We start from the raw sequence: 16,724 nt of genomic DNA, 5'->3' as shown, positions 1-16,724 counted from the left end.
GTACTAAAATGTACTTATCAGTAAATCTTACACCTCTTATCCTAAATATGATCTTAGGATAATCAGAGAGAATGTTTTCACTGCAGTGTCTTTACAAAAGCATCAGAGTAGTGGCGTCATATGAACATGGTCATTGTTCCATTCTTTTGAAAGTGAGGATCCTGTAAGTGCTGTCAAGATGTTTGAAATGACCACATTTACATGTTCAAGCTAAAAGACGGGTTCAAACACTGTGTGGGCACAGTTACATCAGCTATAAACCAGATACTAATGTGTTCGGTGAGTGTGCTTTGGTTAAAAAAAAAGAAAAGAAACTGAACATCAATAAAAGCCTTTTAAATGCCAACTGAAAGTAGTGAGATTACATAGGAGAACTATTTCTATTTCCCCCTTTGCCAAGAAGCCACACACATTGCTACAATAATCACCAGAATGATCCTGGAAATCAAGACACTTTAATTTTTTTGTTCTATTGAATCCAAAACAGAACTGTTAGTATTTCATCCCTTCATGTAAAATAATAAAGAAGCAGCTTACAGGCTTTTACATTTTTAAACTGGGTATTTTTTTTAGATAAATTGTGTATTTTAGATAAATATAGGCTCCAAAAATGATAAATTAGCCAAGTTGAGAGAACTCTCACAGGAGTTCAACAAGAGTGTCACAATGAAGATTTTCCCAAATACCAACAATAAATAAATAAAAGCTTGTTTTTATCATTAGAAACTATGCTTTGAGATTGACTGCAGTCTTTTTCATTGTTTGTGTCCATCAGAAGACGGGCATTAATTGCTCTAAAATCTGGCTTCAGTGATAGACTAAATTGAGCTAAATAAATTGCATTTTGAACTGATTTACAATCTAAAAACTAAAATGATCAAAGATTTTTTTGTTTGTGTTCTATTTGAATGCAATACTTCCACACTTTAAGCCACTGTGAAATTTCCTTCGGTCCATTGCAGCTTGACCAGTCATACATAAAATAGAAAACAGGCTGCCACGTATTATAACTTCAGCCATTAAATGATTAAGCTCCGTAACTACTGCTAGACCCCCCCCCCCCCCCATCAGATCGTTTGTTATTTAACTTTTAAAAGAACAACAAATTATGGTTATAAATACCCCCATTATTCCTTTTCATTATCACTCATTATTAGAGTGCCTTTAAAACAAATTATAAAATAAAAGAAGCAACAGAACAGAAAGATCCACAAAGGTCAGGTTACATGAAGTCATCCTAATGTTTAAGTAAACTACATATTTGTAAAGCTAATGTAGTTCCCCGACTTAAGTCGAGATGTCAAATAAGATTTTTTAGGGGGGCATTCAGGTGGTTGGACCAAAGATGATAAATATGATCCACTTGAACAGTAGAATGCTATAATGTAAAGGTCTGACTATGAATAAGAAGCTCTTTTACTCATCGATGATGCCTGTGCCAAACGCAAAACAAGCCCAGCCTGGCTTGAACCCAAACAATGTGAAGCCGGCATGCGTCATGATTCATTTATGGAAGCTTGTGGGAGTGGAAATCTTTAAATTTAATTATCCTGGACATTGGACAGCATTAACCCCATCTTCTTACTGCAAAGGGAGATCCTTTTGTCATCAAAGTTCAGGCTTCTTTTTTGCTGCCTGAACGAACTTTTAATTGCAGAGCATTCGTCTGTAGGGAGCCGCTATCAGCTGGCTTGAAATGAACACCGTCACTCTTTTTACCGCTTACTGTGATTCCCCCGCCTGAGACCAAAAGCATCTGCTCTGGCAGACAATGTCGCAAAATCAACCAACCCTCCCTCAGGTTGAAAAAGCCAGCTTTCAAGCCTGACAGCAGGAGAACAAAATGCACTGTAAACATGAAAAAGGCTCCAAACAGTCCAGATAATGTGACCCTTCAGGATGGGGTTCCCTCTGTGGAGCGCAACGCAAGCTCTGGCATTTTGCTGTAACATTCAGCCCGCTCTTAAATGCAGATCAGTTCCATGCATTTTTTATGATGGTGGCAGGTTGACTGTATGTTTTAAGGGATCGGTCTGAAGTAAAAGTGATGAAAGTGTAATGGAGGCAGCATGAGACGCACAGCAGCGCAGATAAGATAAGCATTATCAGCTGGAGGAAAAACACAACCACCCTCTATCTCGATCCTTTCACCTGTTGCCAAGCGAGCTCAAGTCCTCCATGCTGTCAAAGGCGATGCTCCTTTCTGTGTTCAATACACCACAGTCATGGGAGACTGCTGAGATAAAAACATGACTTGCATGCCTCTGATTTCTCTGTCGCCTCACTAGAAACAGGAAACGATTAAGGTAAAACGGGTTAGAAAGATCAGGTCTTTTCCTCTGCAGCTAATTCAAGGCTGAATGATAAAAAGACTTGTGTCTTTGTGATGCTAAAACACTTCAACACTCTAACCTGTCTTCTATCAGGAATCTTGGGGTTATTTTAGACTGTAGTTTTAATTTTGATGGACAAGTTAGTGCAGTAGTCTAGCTGTCATCTCAGATTAATCAATACAACATAGCAATATCTCCCTCATGACACCCTGGAAAGAGTTGTTCATGCCTTCATCTTCTCTAGACTGGACTACTGTAATTCCCTTTATTCTGGGATGGACCAGTCCCTCCTCCGCCGTCTTCAGCTGGTCCAGAATTTAGCTGCCCGTTTAATAACGGGGACGAGACGGCGTGATCACATTACCCCAATACTATGATCTCTACACTGGTAGCCTGTTTCTTTTAGAATGGATTTTAACATTTTACTCATGACTTTTAAGTATTAATTTTGGTTTAGCACCTCTCTATCTTACTGAGCTCCTACAGAATCTTCACCCTCGTAGAGCTTTGCAATCTGTGGTTCCCAGGACTCAACTTGTGAACAAGGGTGACAGAACCTTTTCAGTGGCTGTCCCTCGACTCTGGAATCGTCTCCCTTTTTCTGTGAGGTCTGCCAGATCCCTATAAGATTTTAAATCTTTGTTAAAAACTCGACTTTTTGCATTGGCTTTTAACACCAGAGTGGATGACAATTAGGCCAGCTCTATTAGTGTTTCTATTAAGGTTGATTTTACTGTTGTTTTATTGTATTTCACTAATTTCTACTTGTAATTTTTTTATATACCTGTGCAGTAGTTTGGATCTCTGGTAGATGTTAAAGTGCTTTCCACATAAAGATTGACTGATTGATGATTGATGATTGATTCAACCACATTCAGCGAAATAGTGATTGATTTTACAAGTGCTTACGGCCATCTTATGGCAGTCTTTGTGCCTCCTTCTAGGAGCACCTCTGTCATGATGCCCAGGGGAGGGCTCACCATATAAGATAATCTTTGGTATGCCATGGTTATGTAGTCTTGAGAAATGCCCTGTGTCAGTAGGAGCATGGCTTCAATACGAGCCGTTACTGCTTACTCACGGACTTCAACATTGTGGTGAAGTCACACCAATGGATGCCAAGTATGGTGCGCAGGCAATGTTGGTGAGTCAATATTTGCATTGATAATCATTGGACCTCCATGTCATCATTCAAGCTTGCTAGGCAATGGCAGACGAACCAATGGTGTAAAGGGTAAGGCCAGTACTGCGCAGACTGCACTCCACCATAAATCCCCATTGCACATGCCTGAGGCTGCAAAATGGGGCAACCTTAGTTCATCCAGGAAATGTAATACTAACTTTGTGGCTTTTGGGCTACAACTCTTGAAAGAGCTACTCGGATTAAAATCACATTTTTGGGGTGTTTTTTGGCATGTTCTTGTGGCAATTTTTGTCATGATAGAGGACATATGTTAAGAAAATTAAGCCTAAAATTGCATGAGTTTTTTTATTCAAATCATTGTGAATCAGAAGCAGACAAAAAATGTTGTTGTAAAAAAGCTTGTCGGTGTGACGTAAAAGCTACTATGGCAAGCCACAAGCTCCCTGATCCGCTCCATTCTGATCGTTGACTGTATGCGAGGACTGAAAAGAGTGAGTGGGATGTCAACCATAGAAAATGCATTGCTTCAGGTTCCAACGCAATGAAGTCAATTCAGTCACCATTTTTACACAATACGGCTGTCAACCATTTTGAAACCAGATGTCATCAGTAAGCAGTGATTAGTCGGAGTCGATCTGAATATACGTTTCTATGGCAACCAGTCTTCAATCAGGAGTAAGCATGTTGGAATATCACACCTCTTCCACTGAAATATAGCTTGTGAGAATCTGTCAATCAAAGGCTTTAAACGTTTAACATGAGACCACATACTTTTACTGAGGGATCTGATCTGTCAGTTTATAAATTGAATATCTTAGGCTACTGCAAAAATATCATGAAAAAAAATTTGGATTAGGAAGAACAAGTTAAGAAAAGGTAGCAAAGCAAAAATGATTATTCTGAAAAACACATTTTTACAAGACGTCACCGGATTTTGGCTTTTAGGAACCACCAGGTATTATATATTTTGAATGCGGGGGGAGGGGGAGGGCATCCACTTGTAGGTGATGTACAGTACAGACCAAAAGTCTGGACACACCTTCTCATTTAAAGAGTTTTCTTTATTTTCATGGACTGTGAAAATTGTAGTCACACTGAAGGCATAAAAACTAATTAACAATTAACACATGTGGAATTATATACATAACAAAAGATATGTCATATTGTAGGTTCTTCATAGAAGCCACTTTTTGATTTAATTACTGCTTTGGACACTCTTGGCATTCTCTTGATGAGCTTCAAGAGGTAATCACCTGAAATTTTTTTTCACTTCACAGGTGTGCCCTGTCAGGTTTAATAAGTGTGATTTCTTGCCTTATAAATGTGGTTGGGACCATCAGTTGTGTTGTGCAGAAGTCAGGTGGATACATAGCTGATAGTCCTACTGAATAGACTTAGAATTTGTCTTATGCCAAGAAAATAGCAGCTAAGTGTCCCCAAGTGCAGTCTCAAAAACCATCAAGCGCTACAAAGAAACTGGCTCACATGCGGACCGCCCCAGGAAAGGAAGACGAAGAGTCACCTCTGCTGTGGAGGATAAGTTCATCCAAATCAGCAGCCTCAGAAATGGCAGGTTAACAGCAGCTCAGATTAGAGAGCAGGTCAATGGTACACAGAGTTCTACCAGCAGACACATCTCTACAACAACTGTTAAAAAGAGACTGTGGGAATCAGGCCTTCATGGTAGAATATCTGCTAGGAAACCACTGCTAAAGAAAGGCAACAAGAACAAGAAGAAGAGACTTGTTTGGGCTAAAGAACACAAGGAATGGACATTAGACCAGTGGAAATCTGTGCTTTGGTCTGATGAGTCCAAATTGGAGATTTTTGCTTCCAACCACCGTGTCTTTGTGCAACGCAGAAAAGGTGAACGGATGGACTCTACATGCCTGGTTCCCATCGTAAAGCATGGAGGAGGAGGTGTGATGGTGTGGGGGTTGCTTTGCTGGTGACACTGTTGGGCATTTATTCCAAATTGAAGGCATACTGAACCAGCATTGCTACCACAGCATCTTGCAGCGGCATGCTATTCCATCCGGTTTGCGTTGAGTTGGACCATCATTTCTTTTTCCAACAGGACAGTGACCCCAAACACACCTCCAGGCTGTGTAAGGGCTATTTGACCAAGAAGGAGAATGATGGGGTGCTGTGCAAGATAACGTGGCCTCCATAGTCACCGGACCTGAACCCAATCATGATGGTTTGGGTTGAGCTGGACCGCAGACTGAAGGCAAAAGGGCCGACAAGTGCTAAACATCTCTGGGAACTCCTCCAAGACTGTTGGAAGACCATTTCAGGTGCCTACCTCTTGAAGCTCATCAAGAGAATGCCAAGAGTGTGCAAAGCAGTAATCAAAGCAAAAGGTGGCTACTACGAAGAACCCACAATATGACATATTTTCAGTTGTTTCACACTTTTTTATTATGCATATAATTCCACATGTGTTAATTCACAGTTTTGATGCCTTCAGTGTGAATCTACAATTGTCATAGTCATGAAAATAAAGAAAACTCTTTGAATAAGAAGGTGTGTCCAAACTTTTGGTCTGTACTGTATGGTTTTGTTTTCCTTATTCCAGCTGGCACTTGGTTTTGCTAGGGTTATGAGTGGCTGTAAACTAGCGGGAGAGAGTATAAACAAAGAGATGATGGGAAGGGGCAGGCTTACTTCACGTCAACGCTTCCACCCACAACTCAGAGACGAATCTCTAATGAACTACTGATGCTCCAAAGAAACTGTCCTAGAAAACGACAGTTTTTTGGCTTTTACCTAAAAACGTCATAATCATAATTAAAAGACCACTGGGATCGCTTTAAAAATAGATCAAAAGACGCTTGAGGTGGGACCCTAAAATAACGACAGCAGCTACAATAGTTACTGAAAATGGCATATTTCATGAGATTAATGCATTTTTTGCATTACTGTAAATCCATTTCTTAAGTTAATTTTACAACAAAAATATTCTAACTAGATTAATTGCGTGTGATTTATATATTTTCCATCTTTAGTTATTAGACATCTATGTTTCTTTCTTTAACCATAATGACACTCCTCTGCCCATTTGCGACAGGTCTACAAGTCTGTGTTCCACTATGCAAAAGCCAGAGTAACTGAGCTGTATATAATTCAGCAAAATTTATATTTACAAAATGACAGAGTGGAAGCTAAAAATTCTGGAATGCTCATAGAGATTTGTGCAGAGAGAGGCTCTGCTTCTTCTGGCTCTTCCACATAGCTTGTGCCAGCTGCTCTTTAGTTTCTTTCACACAGCCTGTTCTCCATCTCTGTGAACCTCTCTTTTCACCCTGTTGTGCCGCGTGAACTGCACCATCATGGAACGGGTAACACTTCTTTCCGCTGCTGTAGCAAATCTGTACCTTCTTCTGAGGTAATCACAAAGGCAAAATTACTGCTGCGTGAAAGGGTGAGGCGCAGTACAGAATGTGCCATTCGCAGCTGTATCCAAAATACCAGTTTGCCGTATGCAAGTACCAAACTTTTTAGCAACGTACCATCAGAGAATAGTTTAACAAGTATGTCTTTTTGGACGGTGTGAAGCTGGACTCTTTACTTTTTTAGTTTTATTTTCCCCCAAATAAACCTGGATTTTGGATCTGAATCGCCAAAACTTACGCTTATGTTTACATTTATAATTGTCATTTGTTTGCACTGCTCTATATTCAAACATTTAAAATGATGCACAATACGCTCTGTTGCTGTACAATTTTGAATTAAAACATATTGTTAAACATCTAAACACAGCTATGATGACTGACTAGTAGTTGCCTGTGCAGTTCTAAAGAAACAGACTAAAGTTTGAGAATCTTCCGATTTTCAATGTGGGGACAAAGGATTTTATTTTTTTAGTTGACCTGAATGATTTCTAAACTGACCTGAACATGGTCATTCTTAAGTTTTATAATTATATAGTTCTGCAAACTGAAAAGGAGAAATCCACATCTACAAAGTCAGAGTGCTAAGATGTACAGAATGATAAGTGCATTTCATTAAGTTTGAGTGATAACAAAGTTTTCGATCAGTAATTGTAAAATTCAGATATTCCGTATAGACTGATGCCTATAAATGTTTTTCATTTTTTGCTCTCTTTGAAAACCAATACTTAATATATCAGAAACTTAGAACATACCATGGGGCAAAAAAGTATTTTATCAGCCACTAATTGTACAAGTTGTCCCACTTAAAAAGATGAGAGAGGCCTGTAACTTTAATCATAGGTTAAATTAAATTAAATTAAATTCAATTATGAGAGACGAATGAGAAAAATAAATCCAGAAAATCACATTTGGTGAGTTTTAAAGAATTTTGTAGAAAGTATGGTGGAAAGTAAGTATTTGATCACCTACAAACAAGCAAGATTCCTGGCTCTCACAGACCTGTAAATTCTTCTGTAAGAGGATCTATATAAAAGACACCTGTCCACAACCTCAAACAGTCACACTCCAAACTCCACTATGGTCAAAACCAAAGAGCTGTCTAAGGACACCAGAAACAATATTGTTGACCTGCACCAGGCTGGGAAGACTGAATCTGCAATAGGTAAGCAGGTCGGTGTGAAGAAATCAACTGTAGGAGCAAATATTCAGAAATATAAGACATACAAAATGATCTCCCTCCATCTGAGCCTCCCTGCAATATCTTACCCCATGGGGTCAAAATAATCACAAGAACGGTGATCCAAAATCCCAGAATTACACGTGGGGACCTAGTGAATGACCAGCAGAGGCTGGGACCAAAGTAACATATTTTACCATCAGGGTTAGCTGACTAAATACTTTTTTGCCCCACTGCATTTCAAATACTTGAATAATGGGGTATCGTGGTAAATTAGTTACAACTCCTGCAATGGTTATTTTGGCCTTTGGAAACAGTCGGTCTGGATGAGTCAGGCCCCACGTAACAGAGTGATCACAGACTTGACAGTTGGTCAGTGCAGAAGAAGCTGGCTCTTTCCAAACACATTAGTAAGAACTTAAAACAAAGGATAAAATGTGGTTCAGAAATGTGTATGAGAAAAATAAATCACAATTCAAAGAGGATTTTATAACTAAGACAATTCAAGAATTTGACAGACAATTTGACAAGGAGGGGGCTGCTGGTAAGGTCAAGGACTCAAGAACCATCTCAGACAGATGTATCTAGGACATGGTCCTCATGTACCTTGTGTCAAGTGACTCCTAGATCAGACTTCAGCTTAAACCTGAACTACAAGTAAAAAGAACTGGAAAATCACTCACTATTGTAAAGTCCTTCTTTCAGATTAAAAGTTATTTACCGGTAGCTTTTATTTTGGAAGTCCAAGCCCCAGAGTGTAGAGGGACAGACGAGAGGAGCAGAATCAAGTCAAAGTGATAGTTTAAGGAGCCATAACATCTACTAAAGTTAGTCTTCTGTGTTTCCCACTCAAATCATCTTTTGATCTATAGTAAAACCGTTTGCAGTGGTATTTTAACCATCTTTTTGCAGTTTTAAGCCTAAATTTAAAAAAAACACCTGTTGTTTTTTTAGAACAGTTTCTGCAAAGTGGCAGTTGGTTAGATATTCAACCCGTCGTGGGAGGGACTGCCTGCGCAGTGAACCCCCCCCCCCCATTTCTAAGAGATCTCTGTTTACAAACTCTCCTGCTAGCTTACAGCTCCTCAAAACCCCAACCTGACATTACCGGTGAAACGAAAATGGCAAGCAATTAAAGCCATCTAGCCGTCCAGTTTTGAGTCAGATGCCAGTTCAAATGAGGAAAACAAAAACATACATGGATCTGGTCGTCTACAAGCGAATGCATCAGAATGAAGCGGAGCAGGGAGCTCATGACCCACCCGGCGTATTTTCTCACAAATGTGCTGTTTTTCAGATTCACGACGATCTGAATAAAGAAATACTTAGAGATGCAATTGTAAGCTGAAATTTCTTTATATATGTATTCCATTGTGAGAAAAACATCACAAGAACATGTTAAAATCACAATTTTGATCAGAGTGGGTCTTTGAGTTCAGCTCATTCATCTACCAGAATGTTTGACACAATTCATGCTTCTCTTTGTTGACCAGCTTTATGGGCTTCAGCAACTTCAGGGAAAACCACAGCCTGATGTTAGTAAATGCAAAGAGCTTCCTTAAAACTACTGAGAGTCACATGTTTATACTTGTGAGTAATCATCCATACAACACATTTCAATGTAATGTTTTGAGATTATTAATACCTGCAAGTAATAAACTTTATTATAAAACCTACTTGAAATTTGTCAACCCGTGTTCAACAAACACAGGCTGACAAATTTCAATATCATTTCACATGTATGCATGTTGTGGGTAACGCAGCTCTATTTTAAACACGTTTTTTATTTTTAACACAGTTTTTGCCTCTACATGTAAGACACAAATAAGGCATTAGGGAAAACTGAATTATGCAGCAGTGATGGGGGGGGGGGGTGATCATCTTCAAGACAGATGAATGAGAACAAGATTCCTATGAGCAGAAAAAAAAGATCCAGATGGAATTATCAACATATTAAGAACCAGCATTTCAAAGTGGTGAATGGCTGTCTTTGTGCCGCCTCTTTGAGAAGATTATACCTCCCTTAAAGATCTCAGAGAAATTTTAAATATTATTTTCAAGACACAACACAAAAGAATGACCTTCAGCAGTAGAGCTCCATCTCAGTTCATACAAAGAGATAACTAGTCACTGTTTTGTGTACATTGCTAAAAACACTTTTAGTGTTCCAGCGCCCAACTGGCAAGCACTTTGTCCCCCCCCCCCCCGACAGAGCAGTACATCATTATCCTCTCCGTCACACGTCTGCTGTGTGGGAGCTCAGCAGAGGTTGAATAAAGCTTTATTTCAAGCCGAATCGAGAATACGGATGACATTTCTCTTCCAAAATTTTTCTAGCCTTGCTTTGCTGTTTTCACCTTGGGCAACAAAAACAAACAAACAAACAAACATCTTTCCATCCATCATTTCCAAACCACGTTTTGGTTGCGGTTCATGCCCGGTAAAAAAGGCATCTGGCTGCCCTCTGAACACCAACACACCAACATGCTCTCTGGGAGAAAAAAAACGCTCCTTTTTCCCTCCTACATTATTAAAAATATGAACATCAACACTTCAAATGTTTGCAGATGGCATTTCATTTTTGCAATGACTCAGTTTCTCTTTGTTTGATAGCAACAATTAATGGGCAAAACCTCTGTCAAATGAATGTTCTGCATCAGCGTGCACGGCCGTTGAGTGCTGGTAGCTTAAACTGTCCAGGCCTTAGGCTAGACTAAAATAACGCCACTCTTTGTAAAGTGGTGCTTGATTTTTTGCGATCCCTTTTTTAAAACAATATTTTGTCCAACCACGATTGGATTTTTACAAAAGTTTTAAAACAAAAGCTTCTCTAAATAAGTGTAAAATATTACCTTTATTTTGTAGTAACGCACATTTGGAGAAATATTTCGTTGAATATTTTGTTGAATAAACTGATAAAAAATTAGGGGCCGGGGTAAAAGAAAATTAAAGATCTATTGATAAAGGATCAACGTTTCCTGAATTATGAAAAATGTTTTTTATACTAATTTTTGGATTTTCTTTAATGAAACATTTTTTAATGCAATATTTCATAATTTTTGTTAAAATATGTTTTCCTCTGTTCCTCCTTCTTTGCCAGATATTTGTCAAAATAATGTCTATACATGTCAATATTTTAGATATTTAAATTCTGATCAACTAGTTCCAGCAATTCTACATGGTTTATTCCTGTGAACAAAAGACCCGAGAAGACATTAGCGAGAAAGATGGAATAACAGAACCAAGAAAACTCCAGATACTAGTAAAATAAGTATACCGTACTGCCCTAAAGCCAACATTGCTAAAAAACAGAACAAAACAATGCTTCACAATTACGTGGATGTAGTACTTCAAGAAATAAGCTTCTTTACTTTAACTTAAGAATTAACTATTTACAAACTTTCTCTATGCAGTTTTAGCTTCACTGCTATCCAACCAGAAGGTTCTACTTTCGTTCTTTTTTGTTCCAAGTTGAATTTTGCTGGAAATTGCTGCTTTTTGAAACCAGCCTCCAGTGGTCACTTAAACTGCAATATCTCCGTTTGGTTTCAAATCAAGGATGATGCTTGATTTGATTGCAGAAGCTTAAGCAAATGGCAAATAGCACCAATGTCCCCTTTGAAAGTATATATTTACCCTTGCAGCCCTGCATTTTCACTTTAAATCACTTAATGTGAGAGCAGAGAGCAGACTCTAGGGCCTTCAAAAAAGTACCTCAAACTCCTGTCTTTGCAGACTAGGTGTCCTTCATTTGGATATTGGGTGTTTAATATTGTTGTGTGAAGTAGTCACTTTGGGGGTGTTTTTTTCACAACACTATACTGAACCAAAAGATGAGAGTAAACTTTTTTTTGACACTACTTTAGTCTCCTAGGCAGGGACTTCAGACATAAGGCTTTTTCTTTACCTTTGTTTGTTGATTTATCAAGCAACGTCGGTGCAACATTTGTGGAAGCAGACACAGGCCAGCTTTGACATTGTGTGCCCACTAGCTGTCATTTTGTGAGAAACACCAGCTTATATACATCTTTGAAAGAGTTCTTAAACCCCAGGAGGGTTTTTACAGTTCACTTCCATTTTAGTTGTCATTTTTTGACTTCACACTGCAAGAATGATAACCAACTCTGGTGCATAGCACCAAACCCATACATACAATTAGAGTACAGTACACCAGAGCCTAAATATAGCCTTCATGTAACTGCCAATGTAAATAAACAAGGAGGAGAAGCGATGAGAAAAGTACAGAGGTTGTCTGCATGTCAGTAGAGAAATGATGCACTAGGAGAATGGTACTTTTGTAATTTCCGATGGGGAGAAAAGGAAGTGAGACAGGAGAGAGATGAAACCTTCAATTGCCTCTGACAGAGATGACAGACAGGAAGTATAGGCTCTTGAAAACCTGAAATTAGAAAGTTCTACCGCAGTACTTGTCCACCATGAAAAAAACTTGGTATACCTCTGTTGGTTCACAAAATTTAGCAAAGGATCCGGACATCTGAGGGCTGAAAGTGGAAGTGAAAAGCTACAGACAAGCCAGGCACGTGACTCACATTCGAGAACGAGCTAAACGCATGTTCTTTAATGCACGTCTATAGCCCATGTTGTTCCCACTGGACAAGAGGGAAGAGGCTTCTACTTTTTCTACATGCTACTATAGGTGGTAAGAGGCTTAGTGCTAAATGTCAAAGCAGTGCAAATTTCGCAAATCTTGCTCCAGGTGTTTTTTTCACAGCTTTATTCCGATATATGACATCATATAATTCCGGGCACAATTTGGGCAATTATCAATTTCCCCTCCATGATCAATTTTCAAATGGTTGGCCCTTCTGTGAATTAAAAAATAGATGCCATCCATGCATCACTAACAAGTTAGAGTCCCTGATTGGTCAGAGTTTGACCTGGTTTAACTTAACATTTCAATGCTTTGTACAGTGAAAAAAAACTTGCGTAGCTACGTGCGAACGCAAGTTCTGAATGCGAAAGCCTGCTTTGAATTTTCATTGGAAGTGGTCGCTTGAACGCGCGTTGCCGAGTGTGAACCTAGCTCAACGCTATTCATCTCTCAAAATGAGGACTAATGTAACTGGGCAATCAGTCGTTTCAAAGCCCCGTAGTTTTCTTGTGCTCACCCGCCTCAGCAACATTTGTCCTCAGAACAAATATGTTTCAAAATTTGGCATACATTGGCTGCATTTGATATATACAACATACATATACATTGTTGATGTCAACAACATGTTTGCAAAGTTAAGACAAACTGTTAACAAAAAATAAATGCAAAACATTATGTTCCGTTCCTTTTCTTTCCACTTTCAATGGGCTCAAAGATTTTCAGCATTTTAATGAAAAGCCTTGCGAGCGGCTGAAGTCACACTGTAACAGAGCAGTACATTAGATCTGGCCTACTGTTCTCCTCTGCACGCTTCTGTGACAGCTTAGCTTGTTGCTTAGCAACCCCCTAATCAATACCAGGACCTTAGCCGGAACAATGCAGAACAACGAGAGGGGAAATAATGGAGGACTATTTAGCTAGGAGCCTCGCAGCACAAAAGCCATGTCAGGCGTTATTTTAGTGTGCATCAGTCACCTACGGTCTCCATTAGCAACCTCTTTGTTACTGTTGGCTCGCTGAATACTTTTGTAACAGAGGTGAAGAATGAATTGCACAGAGTGAATTGATTAGATTATAGACATTAGACACCGCATCGCTTCCTGAATCACATATTTCTGAAAAAGAAGCAGAGGGTTGGTCTAGCATGGATGAAAAGTAAGAGATCCTAGAATGGTCGCTTTGCCGACTTCAGTTAGGGAAAACTCCAGGACTCCTGTACACTTCTAAAAAAGTTATTCCACATAGAAAAAACAGAAATAAACTACAAATGTTTTCTTTTTATATGCATAATGGGAACTAGCATGTCATTAGGTATAAACTGTAGAGCAAATTTGAACTTCAGAGATGTTTTGGCACTAGCAAAAGTTTTCTTGTTTCAAAGAAATTAGAGCTTTGAGCCTGAACTTTAAGAGAATTTATGTTTGAGGTTCCTTCCAAAGACCAAACATTTTTGGGGGGAAAAAATAAAGAAAAATATGCACGATACTTTATAGGGAGTATGATAGAAGAGGGATTGTCTGGTTAGAATCACAGAATGACTGATGTTTAAAATATACTTTTTTATAAACAAATTTGAATGACATTTTTTGAATGAGTTCTGAGGAAAATATAGTTTCTAAAAGGACCAAAAACTTCTTTGAAAACAACATTTTTCACATTTAAAATATTACTTTAAAGAAAGTTAAAAAAAAACAATTTTGCAAAGGTGACTCATTTAAAATAATTAATACAGAGCACAATTTTAATATCATTCTGATATCTGATGGAATTCATATTCCATCAGTCATCAGAGCAACAAGTATAAATAATCAATTCTGCAGAATTGCTGAGGTATGGTTGAGCTATAGTTATCTATACATTTATACCTGACCACTTATATGGTATGTTTGTCAAATTTCAATTTAGATTTATGAGATTTTTTTAATGAAGCATGTATTATGTTGATGTTTTATGCCATCTCTTTAAAGAACAGACTTTCTTCACTTGATTATCCCAAAAAAGGCAATAGAAATAACTTCCTCTAATTAAATTTTTAATTAGGTTCTGGCATTACACAAATGATATGAATTTATTTATCAGCCTGCAGACATTGCAGGACAAGACTCCTTACCAGTTTAACCACTTTCTTAAAACAAAGAAATTGTGCAGAAAGTTTATTTATTTGCAAAAATTCCAATGGGTTGGTGTCAATTTACTGTATTATTGATCAAGCTTTTTTTACTGATCATCTTCTAAAACTCCCTAGAACAGCAGCAGCTTCAGTTTAACCAAAAATGTAAAATAAATGACATTTATGAAACTTGGGGTTTGAGGTGGTGAGGTTTGGTTTTGGAGATAATTGAAGGTGTCTAGATTTTACATAAAGAAAATTTATTAATTGGAAATAAAGGTTAATTTAAATAACTCACTGGAAAAATACACTAAAATACTGAATAATGAAGCACTTTTTGGGTGACTGGTTAATGTATTGTCCGTCTTCCAAACACAGCATAAACAATACAGCTGTTCCTTATCTCATACAGCTGTGAGATATTTCAAGGTGTTTGAAATTAATATTAGTTCTGTAGAACCACAGAAGCATCATATAGAAGAGAAAAGTGTAAAAGAACTGACTTCAGCAGTAGTTAAAATAGTTCTTTTCCTTTGGGCTGCTTTCCTTAGGGGAATGCCACAGCGAATCATCCACCTCCATCCAATCCCATCCTTTACATCCGCCTTGCTCACGCCAACCACCCTCATGTCCCTCCTTCACTACATCCATAAACCTCCTCTGAGACTCTTTTCTGATAGTTCAAACCTCAGCCTCCTTCTACCAACACAATCACTGTCCCTCCTCTGAACATGGCTTAAAGATTACAATCTGGCTTCTCTCCCTAATAAACAAATAAAAGCACTCTTCTTTATATAGCTTCCATCACTTGGCACTCTTCTCTGCCCTTGTCCTCTTCATCTTCCTCACCACCAGAGTCATAGAACACACCACCACCCTCTCTGGGACGGCTGCGGGCGCAAGACGACCAAGAGGCAGGATCCACAGCCAAGTGTAGGAGAAGTAGTAGAGGTGAGCCGGAGAGGAGGTACACCGTCAGGTACAGGGGCACAGATGAGCCAACTGGAATCTGGTCTCCTGTACACATAGGACTTCCACCTTTTTTCTTTCTATCATGTTGCCCAACACTAGTTTTCCCCATCAAAGTTCTTACTCTAAGCTACCCTTCTGCCTTTCCTTTTCTCTGTCTACCACCAAACAGGCCTTCCTCCTCTCTTTCTTTGACCAACAGTAGTCCAATTTCCACTGGCACCCAGTTCGACAGCAGCATCGGTGGAGATGTTGTCAATGTAAAGACGGTGTTTGTGATTCACATGATTTATTTATGATTCGGTGTCAGTTTTACTTCAGATGCCCCTCCTGACACAACCCTCCCCATCTACCAAGACTTGACACTGGGACACATATAGGACCTAGGCCGAATCCGAATTCTTCCCCAACCCCTCCGGTTTCTCCAATTGTAGGGGCATTTGGAGGGATAGGGGGTGAACAAAGTTTTTTGAAGAGGAAACCCTCGCAGCAGAGGGCTCTGTGTCCCTCCGCTGCGAGGGTGTTCCGTATCGCGATGTGCCGCAGAACACGCATTTCTTTACGTGGTTGTGCAGTCAACCATCTCCAAGAGGCACAGATGTAAAAGTAAGTACTAAAACTGATGTTATGCATTTAGCGAGCGCTGGCAGCTACTCGCTAACGTGGATGACCGGCGACTATTGATGACGTCATTGAATAGGAGTGAAGTCTGAATAAGACAACACTTTTTTTTTTTTGAATTCTCTGTTTGGAGAGCTAAATGTAGGGGTAGGGAAAAGCTGTAGGAGTTGGAGAAGAATTTGGATTCAGCTTCAGAGTGTGTCCCTTGTGGTAGTATTAGTAATTGTAGTTAACTTTCCGCCATATCTTCTCAGGGGTCACTTCCGAAAATTAGCTTTCACTGATTCGCACAAGTGGTTTGGACAAAGATTTTTACGCCGGTTGACCTACCTGACACAACCCTGTGGTTGCAATAGTAGTAAA

At 39.0% G+C, this 16,724-nt stretch overlaps 1 protein-coding gene across 1 annotated transcript in view; it reads right to left on the bottom strand.

Annotated features, from left to right (window-relative positions):
- The window catches only part of LOC101164354 (general transcription factor IIF subunit 2), a 49,678-nt gene that overhangs the window by 26,655 nt on the left and 6,299 nt on the right, over nt 1–16,724 (bottom strand). The window lies entirely within an intron of this gene.

The sequence above is a fragment of the Oryzias latipes genome, chromosome 21 (genome assembly GCF_002234675.1).
Source record: "Oryzias latipes chromosome 21, ASM223467v1".
Taxonomy (NCBI): domain Eukaryota; kingdom Metazoa; phylum Chordata; class Actinopteri; order Beloniformes; family Adrianichthyidae; genus Oryzias; species Oryzias latipes.
The sequence above is the reverse complement of the archived record's forward strand: the minus strand, read 5'-3'. Positions and strand labels throughout refer to the sequence as shown.